The sequence below is a fragment of the Crassostrea angulata genome, chromosome 2, assembly GCF_025612915.1.
Source record: "Crassostrea angulata isolate pt1a10 chromosome 2, ASM2561291v2, whole genome shotgun sequence".
Taxonomy (NCBI): Eukaryota; Metazoa; Mollusca; class Bivalvia; order Ostreida; family Ostreidae; genus Magallana; species Magallana angulata.
The window spans coordinates 78,948,775-78,962,651 of NC_069112.1; the positions used below are offsets into that span (position 1 = coordinate 78,948,775).

At 31.7% G+C, this 13,877-nt stretch overlaps 1 pseudogene; it reads right to left on the reverse strand.

Annotated features, from left to right (window-relative positions):
* Positions 1 to 2,795: 2,795 nt before the first annotated feature.
* The window catches only part of LOC128170995 (carcinoembryonic antigen-related cell adhesion molecule 5-like), a 31,921-nt pseudogene continuing 20,839 nt past the window's right edge, over positions 2,796 to 13,877 (reverse strand).

A 13,877-nucleotide genomic window follows, 5' to 3' on the forward strand; every position in this document is an offset into this window, starting at 1 on the left:
GTTTACCTGGAGAATGGTCAGTTAGCGCTCAAGAAATATATTCTCTGATTGGATGATTTATACATGTCAATTATTTAGCGGGTCATGCCAGTAAAATAATATTACATGTTTTAGAGATGATTGTAAGTTAGTCTAAGAGAGAAGAGAGTTAGAGTTCGAAAGTTAGAGATTAAGAGTCAAGGTACAAGTCGTCCGTTTTCCCTCACTGTCATATGTAGGTTAACATTAAGTTATAACTATTAATAAGCGAGTTTCCCCTTTTTAATGTGTACGGAGTGGAGAGTAACTTTTTATATGATTGTGTTATTAAATGGAATACATGTGGAAAATACAGCGAGTGTTGAGCTAATTCTCTAATAATCGCCCAGTACGGAAAATACCGCATACAGAACAACAAACCCGGCGGTTATAATATATACAATATACGGGGAACGGGGTTCGTTTTAAACACGTCAGTGATATAACGTTTAACTGTGCAAGTGAGCTTTTAAATTTATAAATAATATGAAAGTGCTGAACTACTCGGTGTAAATTTATCAATCGTGTAATCATAAAATTAACTGTTTAACAACAATTTTCTATATTTCCAGTAATTTTTTCCTTGATATAAATTCCAAATTTCCCCATATCAGGCTAACGTATTTTTCTCACTTATAATATAATTGCAAGGTTGAAATATAATACTAGTTATGTTCTCTGCATTATGTGTGAAATAATTTACGTGTGCGACGTTGTTACCTACGTGTTGTAAATAAACTGTTCCATATGTTAGCATGTAAACAAATACTAAACATTGTTTCTTGTTTATTCATCTTGTAATTTAAAACAAATAGGTTCACTTTTGTTTCATTTTATTAAAATAAGAAGAAAAAGCAACGTTTTACAACATGCCATTTATTTGTTCGTCTTCCACATGCCGTTTACAAATAAGCTCTCTTGTGCAATGCAATCAATACTGGAAAAATGCACATGGACACGGTGCTACATCATTATTTATATATGTATTTTTGAATATTGTACATGTACATAACATAGGATTAGCTTTCCGAAACTTTTTTTTCTTAACAAATAAGCGGATGAATGTTCATTGTATAGCCACTTGTAAAGCATGACATGTACGTTATTTTTGTTTGAACTGTTTAACAAAAAACATTCTGATTAATCATTGAAGGAGACTAATCAATATGAAAGAGTGAATTTGAGACTATTTCTCTATTACCGGATGATGAATTACAATACAACAAGGAAAAGGTAGGTGACATTCCTAATAATTCCATTGAAACGAGGGTTTTAATTTTGATACAATTCATCGTGGTCCCTCTTGACAAGAAATGGATAAGGGACATGCATGTAAACAAATTAACAAGTGTATTTTATTTGTTTAGAAAGAAATCATTAATTTGAGCAGTATACGTATAATAATATTAGATAAAACTGTCTCTATGACAATTTTAAAGAAACTTATTTAAAGAGATACAGTAATTAAATAAATTCATATTCAAGCAATGCAAAAAATGAATTTTTGTTAAATAAATCAAGTAAAAAGCATTCTCTTCCTCATAAATAAGTAGCATTTTCAGACTTCATAAAATATTTATATCAATGACGAGAAAATATAATAAATCATAAGGAATAAAGAGTATTATATCAGTTAATTACCAACACTTTTACTATTTGCTTTGAAAGAAAAAGACAATGTGTAGCTTTTTTTACAGCCTTGCCAATGGGATTTTTTTTCACATACGTTTTGTTTGTTTAAGAGATATGAAAAAAATATCAAGAACATCCATTTCTAAATTATATCACTGTGCATGTTCGCAGATATTTTCCCTTCTAATACACCTATTCCATCCGAAGTTTCAGGTAACGAACAATACACACTAACAAGTGCTACTTAATTTATGTGTGATTTGTATGAACCCTCGTTATATGTTTTTTTGTTTTTACTTATTAGTCTTTTCGACTTGATAAGTTGCTCATTTAACTTTGCAATAATCCATCTATACACTTGTTTAGCTTGTTTGTTATGATGACTTTGTAACGACGTTAATATTTTTATAATAGTGATTCCTGGCATAAAGACCGGAAGCGACAAACTAACTAAACATGTGATTATTCGTCAATTGTTTTGTTCCAACCATTTGCAAATAGTGGTAAAAATTCTCACTTTCTTAAACAACAATTCACGTGTTTGTATTCAAATACACGCGTAATGTATAAATTGGTTATCGTAACCAACTACATGAATTTAAATTGGTTTGAATCTTGTCAATAACAAAAACAAAACAATACGTTTTGATAGTTCTATGGTGTTGATTTTTGTATTGCCACATTTGTATATTGGTACATTTGCGTGTAATTTTACAATGTCTTTTAAAAGCATTTAAACATGCAATGATAAAAGTCATTGTAAAGAAATTAAAAATTAAGATATGAATGACTACATTTTCATTTACTGACTAGGCAAAGAGCTCAAATCTGTAAACCAACATGATTGTAAAACAAAACATGAAGATCATTTAAAACAATGATCATTTAAAACAATATGGATATATGTCATATGCAATGATGTATACACATACCAATGAGTCTAATCATTATGTATAAGTTTTAATTGTTACTGGTCAAGCTTGAAAGTTTCTCGACGAGAAAATCATTATTCACGGAGTCATTAAATATAGTTGTACAAAGTTGTTAAAACTCACAAGCAGTTAGCTCATCATTTTTTCGAGTAACTAAGAGAAACATATCTTTTTTTAATTAAATTACATAAGGATTATATAGGTTGGGCTTTAGTTTGCATTAAAAACATTTTTATTTTTTTATCTTAAAAATTAGGTATATTACACGATTGTATGTATTGTCTTCAACGCTTTCTCAAGACAAGGTTTTGAACTACAAAAAATGATAAAAGCTATTAGTTGTAAAAAAAAAAATGAGAAATATGGCATGCAATTAAATATTAAAGAAAATATTATAAAAAAATAAATAAATGAATTAGAAGTCATAAAAGCAAAATAAAAAATGAACACATATATAATGATTGATTGATCTATAAAAAGCGCTGGCTCAAACTAAAACATTTTATTGTGCATTCGTTGATAAATTTAGCCATAGTATGTTTGTATTTTACGCCATGTTTAGCTCACAAAAAATGAAAGCTTATGCTTTTTTATCACTTGTTGTCCCGTGTCCGTTTGTCTGCATGTCATTTTTCCCACCCACATCCGTATGTACTGGTTTTTTTTTCTTCTTCAGAGCCTCAGGGCTTATTTCAGCCAAAATTGGCACAATGCATTGTTGCGTAGAGAAAGTTTAAATTTCTTGGAAATAAAAAGCTATGTTTATTTTTCTCTAAGGTAAGATAATTAAGAAGTTTTGAAAATGTATTGTTGTTTTCTTTTTTTAAATTCCAAAAAAAAAATTCTTTGCTAAAAAGGCTGAAACGTCTGTGCAGGCATCTTCATGTAAAGTGATGTCAGCCAAACACTTTTGGGCACATATGGAGAGGGGGTCAAATATTAAAAACAGGGATTTATGGGAAAAAAAAATATTATCTTTTTTTCAAAGCACAATTGACCAGAAAGCTGTAACTCGAGTGAAAGCATGCTTAGACAGTTTCGTATGGTACAATAATTAGAAAAATCTTGAAAATTCGTTTTAAAAAAATCATAGAAAAGCTGTTATTAAAATCATATTTTTTTGATCATGAACCCCGGTGATAGGGTTGAGTTCACAACAGGTGTCAAATTTCTAAATCAGGAAATGCAGTGGATTAATTTGTTTAATGATCTTATTCGGTATATTTCACTTTCTTTCAAATCATGATCTATGGGGGCAGGCTAGGGCTATATCGGAAACAATTTTTGGACCCCACAAAGGGGATAATAGTTTGATGAACAATTTTTTATATATATTACCAATTGTCTACCATCTTAAAAACAGTAATATTCAATATCAGCTAGGACTAGGACATAACCCTGTCTAATAGCAGACCTAATATTAAACGTTATAATTTTTGGATAAAAAAAAGATCATTTTAAACAGGATTGCTTCAGCTACATAACCAATACATTGTGTATATTATGCCATAAAGTATGTTACGTATTAAACTTTCTCTAAATTGCCCTCATTTTTATAGGATTGTCGCTATTCATTCCTATAACTCCTCGTAAGGAGTTTCTGGGTCACGTTGACCTAGTTCGGTGTAATCTCCCTCTGCAGCTGTGGTGTCTCCCTTTAGGTCTGTGTAGTTTCCTTCTTCAACCCTACCCTGTACATCATCGTAATGTTGTGTCATATTTTGCGCTTCGAGTTGGTCAACATCTGTACCCTGTAAGTCATCGTAATTGTGTGTCATGTTTTTAGTTTGAAGTTGGGTGCTTTCTTCGCCATGTTTACTTTTCTGATGAATATTTCGATATCGTATGTCATATACAACAAACATTGCCACCATAAACCATGTCAAGCCCAGAAGAATAGAAACAAGGGAGATTGCAATAATAAATGATCTTGATGCCACTTCTCCTGAAAATACAAAATACAGCGACTAGATTGTAAATATAAAGTTTTAAGAAATTATTTTTTTTCGTGTTTTTGTTTTGTTTGTTTTATGCTATACTTAAACGCATCTGATGATTCCATGCTTGGGTTTTCCAAAAGGTTATCTGACAAAAGAAACCAAAATTTTGATTTTCGCATATAATAAACTAGAAGGAAAATAATTAGTTTAAATAACATTCTCTTGCAAGATCAGCATGCTTTTGGTCTATAATCAATTGTTTGAGACTGGAAAATTAATAAGCAATACTGATTAATTGTTCCACTTTGTTTTGATTAAGCTTTAAAAAAATTTACTCCGTTCCACTTAATCATTTTTTTTTATTTTAAGGGTTTCTTGTTAGTTCAAAACATGCTGATTAATTCAAAGTAACCTTCAGCGTTGATTGTGATTCTAGTGACTGGTTGTCCTTTGTATGATAGTGTGTAGTTTCCAAAATAAGTATGATCCTTCACGGGGATGAAGCTTTCGATCACATGTTTGTATGACACATCTCCTGTAGAAAGTGTTGTCCTCGCAGACACTGACACAGGGCCGTCCCACTTGAAGTCAGATGGTTGTGGAGGAGGGTTAGCAATGATTGGGACAGCAACATTTATTGTGGTATCCATTCCACTTTTTGACCCATATGATGATTTGAATCTACCGGCTTTATCAAACCTTGTGATACCTGTAAAATATAATAAATTTTGTTGCGAGCATTTTTAGTTTTTATTGATTTTTATACGAACATGAATTTAATTGGCATGCTTTTAAAATGTTTTATCTGTAAAGTACTATATTTTGACTCCTTCTCTTAAATGACTTTTTTTCCAATTGCAAATAACCGAACATGGCTAGCCCGATCGTAAAGAAAATAGTATTCTAGACAGTTTGGAATGTCAAACTATTCCTTTTCTCAACCAACATTCTTTTTAATTGTACACTAGCCAGTTAAGACGTTGATAACAAATGGACACGATTCTTACATAGAACGTTGATGTTTATCACTGTATCTGTGATGTTGGATCCCGTAGAAGTCCTGCTACATGTATACGTGTCTGTGTCGGTACATTGAGCCGTATTTCTGGTGTAGTTCAGCCATGTTCCCTGTATCTTACGGAGTTGAGTGTCTGAAAGGCTCCTACTTAGGCGTATTGTTGGGGCGGGGTTTCCATCCACCCGACACGATATTCTCAATGGTGCGTTTTCATTCAACTCGATATTACTTTTTATTTCGCCATTCATATACAAGAGAATATCATCTAAATCTGAAAAGAAGATGATGAAATACATTATTTCAACCAAGTTGTTTGTATAATGTTTGATTATACGTTTGTCGAAATCTTCATTTTTCGAAATAAAATAGAGAGCATTCTGTTCTCCATAGCTAAAGTGTGTTCCCTTATGTTCACTTATGTTAGCCCTATTAACACGATTATAAAATACTGTAAATGTATTATATTTAGCTGGTACGATATTTGGCGGAATACGATTTTTCAACAAGTTAGCGTGGATTTGATTTAGCGCATGTCCAAACGTACTTATTTAACTACTTATATATTTTACATTTGCCGATGTTCTTAATTTAGCGGACGCCGTTTTCCGCAAAAGACGCTAAATATAATACACAGCCAAATGTAATACGTTTACAGTACGCTATGAGCCCTCTAAATGGGATCACTCGTATTTTTGTTACCTACAGTTTCATGTTGATTTTTCTTACTATAAGAAAATTGATGAAGATTAAGTGAAACAGGATTCTTTCAAATTTATTTATTTCTTATCAATAAAACGCTTCAAACAAGATGTCTATTAATATATTTTTCATTAATCAATATGTCTTCGTTTTTTTTCAATGCTTATTTTAAATTATTCCGTTTTCGAAGTTCGTAAGGTATGATGTAGTTATTTTTCACAGTAAGATATCTTTATCCCGGGGTATTGCATGTGCTATCACTTTTCGGAATTGTATAAATCAAATGCAGACGAGTTTTTTTCCCTGTATTATATATTCATAATGATCTCCAAATCCATTGCACAGTCTTTAACTTTATCATAAAGGAGTTTTTGTATATATATACATTTGTTTGTAAAAGTCTTTTTCTAGTTGCATGCATATATAGAGCAATCTTTAATCAAACCAACTAGATAGATACGTGTGATATTTTTATACTTTAATCTAAATGCACATGTCGTTCATGTTATTTGCTTCACAACCGATCATTCAAATTGTAAACGAAAATATTGCAATATTTGTTTAATAAATCGGCATTATCATGTTCTAAGATCACCCCTTTTCTCCCCAAAACTGTATACAAACCCACAAGGTTCCCGGTATATATTATAATGGACAGAAACAAAGCATTTGAAAATATTACAACTAAATTATCAATAGGTTCATATCCCTATAAAATACTTGCATTGAACATCAAGTTGAATGCTTCGTTTTAATGTCTTATCTCCCCGATCTGCTATGCATTGGAATAACTGCATATCCCTCTGTACTGCTTGTTGCAATAACGTCTCCATCTCTGAACGAGCATCGCTGAATCCATCGGAGCCCTGTACTCTCCACGTTATATTACACGGTGGATTGCAGTCCGCTGTACAAACAAAGGGACCAATAGTCTCCCCTTCCCTTACTGTTAATTTGTCATTGATGTTCAATACAGGTTCTGGAGTGATTTTTGTTCTGTCCGGTCCCTCTATAAAGATATATATAAATAGAGAAGCATTTATTTTTGTAGATGATTTTAATGTTAATATTTTTCCATTTTCATATGAATATTTTTTTGAAAAAAATATTATTTATAGCTATGTCTAGACTGTCGGATTCTTCAAGAGCCATTTTTTCTATAGCTATAAACATTGATAATACATATTTGCATAACAATTGGTATATCACTTTTTGATCAACAGGTATCAGTTTGTATAAACTTTCAATTCAATTCAATTCAAGGATGTTTCACGCAGTATTATTCCTTGTAACATACGTGTCTTGGGCATTCATTTCATTGTGACGTGGTTACAAATGCTGTTGAATGGGGATGGCAGAATGTATCATTACTCGAAATTAAGTTATTTAGTGACTTTACTCAAACTATGACATGCCTTAAATTATAATCATGCACATTTGAACGGGTAAACAAGCATGTTTTTGAATATTTTATTTAACTATTTCTTTGTATTTTACTTAATTTGAAATACCAACGTTTAAAAGGCCAAAGCAGTTGGTTGTATGTAGTACAACATCGGTCGTCGTATAATGAAAAACAGTGTTGAGGGATGTTGAACACATAGTTAAGATTCAATCTACAGTTTAAGAAATTGTGTTACTTGGTCAACCACCGACAATAGATGATTTAATGTTCTCTTTTTTCTCCTTACTGATGAAACTGCTAAGTAACAAAAAAGAACCATGCTTCTTTTAAAATATTACAAAGAGTTTTAGTTACATCAGTCATACTTACACAGAGGGTTTATCTGTACTAGGTCACTCCTGTCAGACTCCATGTCTTCTTCTGTCGCTGTACACGAGTACTTGTTGTACTTGAAATCTTTAGTTACTTTTAATCTTAGAGTATCTCTGATTTCTCTACCCATCTTTGTTTCGTTGACCAACCAGGTGTGAGACAAGGTGACGAGTTTGGTGTAGTAGTCAGGGGCTAAGGTAGATAGACTGGAACACGTCAGTGATGTGGCTTTATTGACCTCAACGTTAAGGTCTCCTGTTATCTTCGGCTTCGAGGGTTTGTCTAAAATTGATAAGAACCTTTAGAAACAATACGTGTAACATCACATTTTTATTATAGTGAACTCAATGTAGAAGATTTTCTTTTATCATCGGATTGAAAGGCTTGTCTGAAAAAGGGACACAAAATATGAGAAAAATTGGATGCTGAGTTTGACTTTTGAAATTTTGCAAATCTAAAATACCTTGTCATATCTATTTCTTAAGAAAGGAAAAAAAATGAACAGAATTTTTCAGTTGAAAGTAAAACTTATAATAAGACATATCTACACGCAACTATTATGCGCCGTTACAGAAAAGAATTGCAGAATATAATCATTTTTCTACAAAATTTGCGATTTTGAAAATAAGGAAATAGAGGTCTTAGAATAAGAATTACAGAATGATTTTCTTTATCTTAACGAGGTCGGGTCTATTTTGTTCTGCCCTAGATTTTTGAATTAATTTTTTTACTTGAATTTTCACTCATATAACTATTTTTCTAAGATAAAAAAGAAGACATTTACCAGACCGTTTGGTTAAGGGGTCATCTCAAAGTTTGTTTATCTTTAACATAGGAGCCTATGGGATTTTGCTTGAAATGTATCAATTTTGCACATTTTTTTTTTACATTTTTTAAAAAGTCTGCCTGTTCTGTCCATTAATAGAGTTATCTTTCTTTAATTATTGATTTTTCATTGAAGAATTCTCTTGTGTTTTTCGGTAAACTTGTCATACGAAGCCCGCCATTTGTTTATGCGGTTGAACACCGCGCTCTGTATTTTTTGCTAAGTTTAGCCTACCACAGAGTAAGTAATGATTTAAAACTTGTTTATTATTATGCAAAAAGATGATTTCAACATGTTTATAGCTTTTACAGTAGCCATAATCAGTTTTGTGTGTAATTATTGAAGCTTTCTTATTGGAGTGTTGTCGTCTACAACAAATGTAATCATAGGCTTGTTTTGGTTTGAACAACTTTCTGCGAATTATTTGCTAAACTTTATATTGATAATTTTACAAGTTATCTTGAACGTTTTCTGATAGATTTGAGCTTATATTTGTGGTTAACTATATTTCCAAGTGTTATGCTGCAACATTTTATTTCTATGGAAGCCCATAAGTGTCATAAGCTTTATGTATAGTGTTATTATCGATAACTATATATTAGCATCACTTAATAACGGTGTGTTAATTTATTTTGTATGAAATTCAAAGTGTTTCATTGTATCCTTTGGTTATATTTCAGTATTTTACCAAATCCAAATACACATACACATTGACAATCTTCCTTGGAGTTGTTGTTAATGTACTTGTAAGAGGTTAAACATTCTGTGCAAGACTGGACTAGGGCGTCCTTACGCGACAGAACACTGCACTAGGGATTTCCTTTCCTGTTCTACATATTAAAGTTACTGCTAAAAGGCATCAAATGGATTAATAAAAAAAAAACTTTTACCTCCTGGTTTTTTAAGAGGTCTTATCAAAGTTGTTTTTGTATGCCCAATTTCCCAAATTTGTCAGGTAATGGCTAGTTTGTATTTGACAAAGGCGGAATTGCTTATCTTTATAGTATTATTAAAACATTCAGAAATATTCAAATAATTAATAAATATACAACATCACATATTAAGGGTCTTTAATTTAAAATGCATGATGATTGTCTTGAAATACATGAATCAGGCTTTATTTAAGCAGTTTTAGAAAACCTGACAGAGGGCTAGCCTTGCTGAACACTCTTCTTGTTTTCGACCAAAGTCCAAATATAGCTTTTATGTTTATTCCACAATATAAGATAAATTTTACGCATCAAAAGAACTTTTTCAACCAATTTCGCTGAATATCTGCGGTTGAAACTATCACGCCATGGCGTCGACCAAAAAAGATGTCGTCACAATACAGATGAAACCCTACGCGAAAGTGTGCGTACTCGATCTGTACTCGGCCTCGTTTAATACAGTATTTAAAAGAATACACATGTTTTTGGAAAAACTGTACCGAATTACAATATCATTGGTTATATGACTTTGTTCTCATCTATTTTCATCCATTTTTTTCTTGTTTAATTTCAATTGTTTAGCGTAGTAAAAAGGATGAAAAATAGCCATCCATATCAAGAGATATAGACTTGTTTCAGGTAATATACTCAAATAATAGTCGTTTTTGTAAGAACAGAAGTTTATAAATCTAATTATAACATTAATGGTATTGTGTTATTTAAAAAAATATAATTTTGTTTTATTCAGGTAATATGAATACATTATTTTTGTTTAACTTAATGTGATCTAATGTTACTAGTTTTTATTCTTTCAAATTAATAATGCTTGATGTCACATAAAGCATACACGCCGGGCTCAAAAGCACGTCCATTATCCTTTTCTTTGTCACACTGGACTCACAGTATATTTTTAAGATACGTTGTAATGAATGGAATAATTATATTTATTATATTATATTTGACTTGATTTTGACCACTAACTCTTCTACCTCGCAAATCTTTCTACTTAAAACAAGGCTGGGAATTATGACATTTGTACATTTATTTTTGCGCATTATTGGCATGACTGGCTGTTAAATGTTGCATACACACCAGATTTTTTACCAAATCGCTAACATTACCTATGAACGCCAAAGCTATTTTTTCTAACAGTTGCATTAATGCATAACAAAGAGACAACTCACTGTGTACAATCAGTACAACACCTCCACCTGACCATGCAGCTTCATCATTAGTTCAATCATTGTAATATCCAGCATCATCCAGAGTTATGTCCCTTATCTCAAACATGATGTTAGTGGAATTGTACGGTCTTGTAAGGTATGTGTACTTTGTCGACTGATTATATCCTCCATAGCTTACTCCACTACTCCCAATCATGAATACAGTTCTGTTTTCTCTATATGTGTGGTAAACAATATATAGTCCAGGGACAGGAAAGAACGGCGCTGTCCATGATAGATTCACTGTGTTTCCTACCTTGATTTTAATTTTGAAGACTTAAGAAAAAAGGCAAACAAATGTTATGAATGTATGAATACTTTATTCAACTTCGAGAGAGATAACTTGGGGAAACATTACACGACAAACTTCTTCCATGCATTAAATAAATATTAAGACAGAAGAAAAAGTAATATTCAGAAGTACTATTTGAATCATCTCTTAGTTTAATGAATGTTAAATATCACGATAACAATTAAAACCCTAAACAGTTTTGTTTTTCATAGAAGATTTTTTAAAATGAAATGTCTGTGTTCGTTTTTTTTAGGGGGGGTGGGTTGTTTTTGTTTTGTTTTTGTTTTTTGTTTTTTGTTTTGTTTTTTTTAATTTTTTGTTTTTTTGTTTTTTCTTGGGGAGGGGGGTATCATTCATTTTTATTCATTAGAGATTTCCATGCGTTTACAAAACATATTACTACCAAAAATTTAAAAACAGCCTAGATACATATATTGTCAAGAGATAAGAAGTTAGAGAGGAATGAATGTTTTAGTATGACTTTAATAGTAGTCATGTGCATAACATTTTTGATGTCAAGGAACGTTTTTAAACAGGAAGGATTGTATTACCTACATTTTATGCGTGCGAAGGTTAGACCTTTTTACAACAAAGCATGTAAACGATTTTAAATATGATCATTTTCATACAAAATCTTTGCCCTATGTTTATAGCGAGCACAGCTCACCGGCGCGCAACGCTGGCGCGAAGCAAGCACTATCGGCAAGGCGTGTGTGAATAGAAAATTCGGACTAGTTGCACATTCATTCAACGGATTTTTTTGGCGTCAGTAAAGCGGACCAGTAATGCCTTGTTTTAATCGTCCCAGTAATTCCCTGTAAATATGGTTTCCCATTTCACACTCTCACGAGAACAAGATAAAAGACTATGTACATCATGCATTGTAAATAAAATAATTCCATTACATAAGACTAACAGAGTTGTCGTTCCTTCGAGTGACGTCACAATGGATTTCTTGCACATTGATCCCACAGAATTTTTCGGTGTCAGTAAATTTCGACCCACAATGCAATTTATCAATGTCGGACGATCTCACTAGACTTGATTCCTTCTCGCGAGAATCAAAGTAAAACTTTTGAGAAACAGATAAATTGTGTAATTTCAAGAATATCATGCTTTTTAAGTATTTCACTTAGTTTTTTTCAGGGTTTTTTCAAAGAGACAGACGACACTTGACCGACGTGAACTATGACGTCACAATAAGGGGAATTTACTCTAAGTAGTTATTGTAAATCTGCTGAAATATAAATACCAAGATCTTCTCAAAATCTTGCTAAGCTAACGAATGGGGACATCCTTTTTTTTTTTTAAATAGGAAACAGTTGTTACTTGCTCTTATTTGGATGAATGCTCATATTTTTTTATTCACTATATATCTACAGTAATTAATTTGCAGGGACGTTTTTTAAAAGGGGGCGCGGCAACATCATTCAAAAAATATTTACAAGCAAAATGAAGAAGAAATTCTCAAAATCAGGAAAATTCTAATTCGGGTGAGGAATGGTGAGTGCGTAGTATGCATATAGCTATTTAACTGCTAAATGGTATCTTTATTATCACATTTATTGCATCCTCCCGGGGGGGGGGGGTCCAAAACCGTTTTTCTTATATGATCAGGACATTTTCTTTATCCGTAAATTATATTTTTTTTTTAAACGGGGGGGGGGGGGGGGCTCTATGATAGGTCAATTTTTATACGTAAGTTTAAGAAAAATGTCTGCTGCAAGAAAAGAGGAAATAAATTGCAATAAACATTATGTTAAAATCTTTTTTATTCAACAATATTGTATCTGAGATAAATTCTATTTGAATAAATAAACAATCTTATAAATTATGAATAATGAAAATTTACTAGAAAAAATAGGCATGTTTATATTTTATTTTGCATTCAAATTCATTTACGTTACTTTTTTTTTTATTGATTTATCAAAATTCATTATTTGATCACATGCTGCGCTCGCCCCAACGGTCGCACCGTAAAACATAATATTTTATTACAACAGCAGCAATTCATTTATATTTAACTGTAACAATTTTTAAAGGAAAGAAATACACATTTTATTTTTATTTTTTTTAATTATTCAATAAAAATAGGGATATTTGATATTCAATATAATAATTTGATAATCTTGATATTCAAATGAATTATACTTTAGGATTAGGCAAGTGTATTCTGTGATTTATTTTTCTTTTAATCGTGTTTGATTGTTCACGTGTTATATCACGTTGTTGGTTTTAATGGTGTGAGGTTTACTATATACGGTTCAACGTATGACATTATTTCCTCTGCATTGAACACTTTCTCGAAGTGCACTTTACAATCTTTTAAAGCTTTTTTCCTAATGGCTAGGGTTTGGGTTGTACAGAAATGATTTCCTCGTCTTTAAATCAATCAATGTATAATACTCCGTTGAAAAAAAAATAGTTATTTTTTTGTTGGTGGGGCCATTTACATGGATTGTGGTTTTTTGGCCAATTTGCAGATATGTAATTTCGTGGATGCGTCGGTTTTTAGTTTCAGTGGGAATAGGAAAATACTAAATCTTGTGTTATAGGTTTCGTCAAGAAGTTAATTCTTTGGGTAAAGCCTA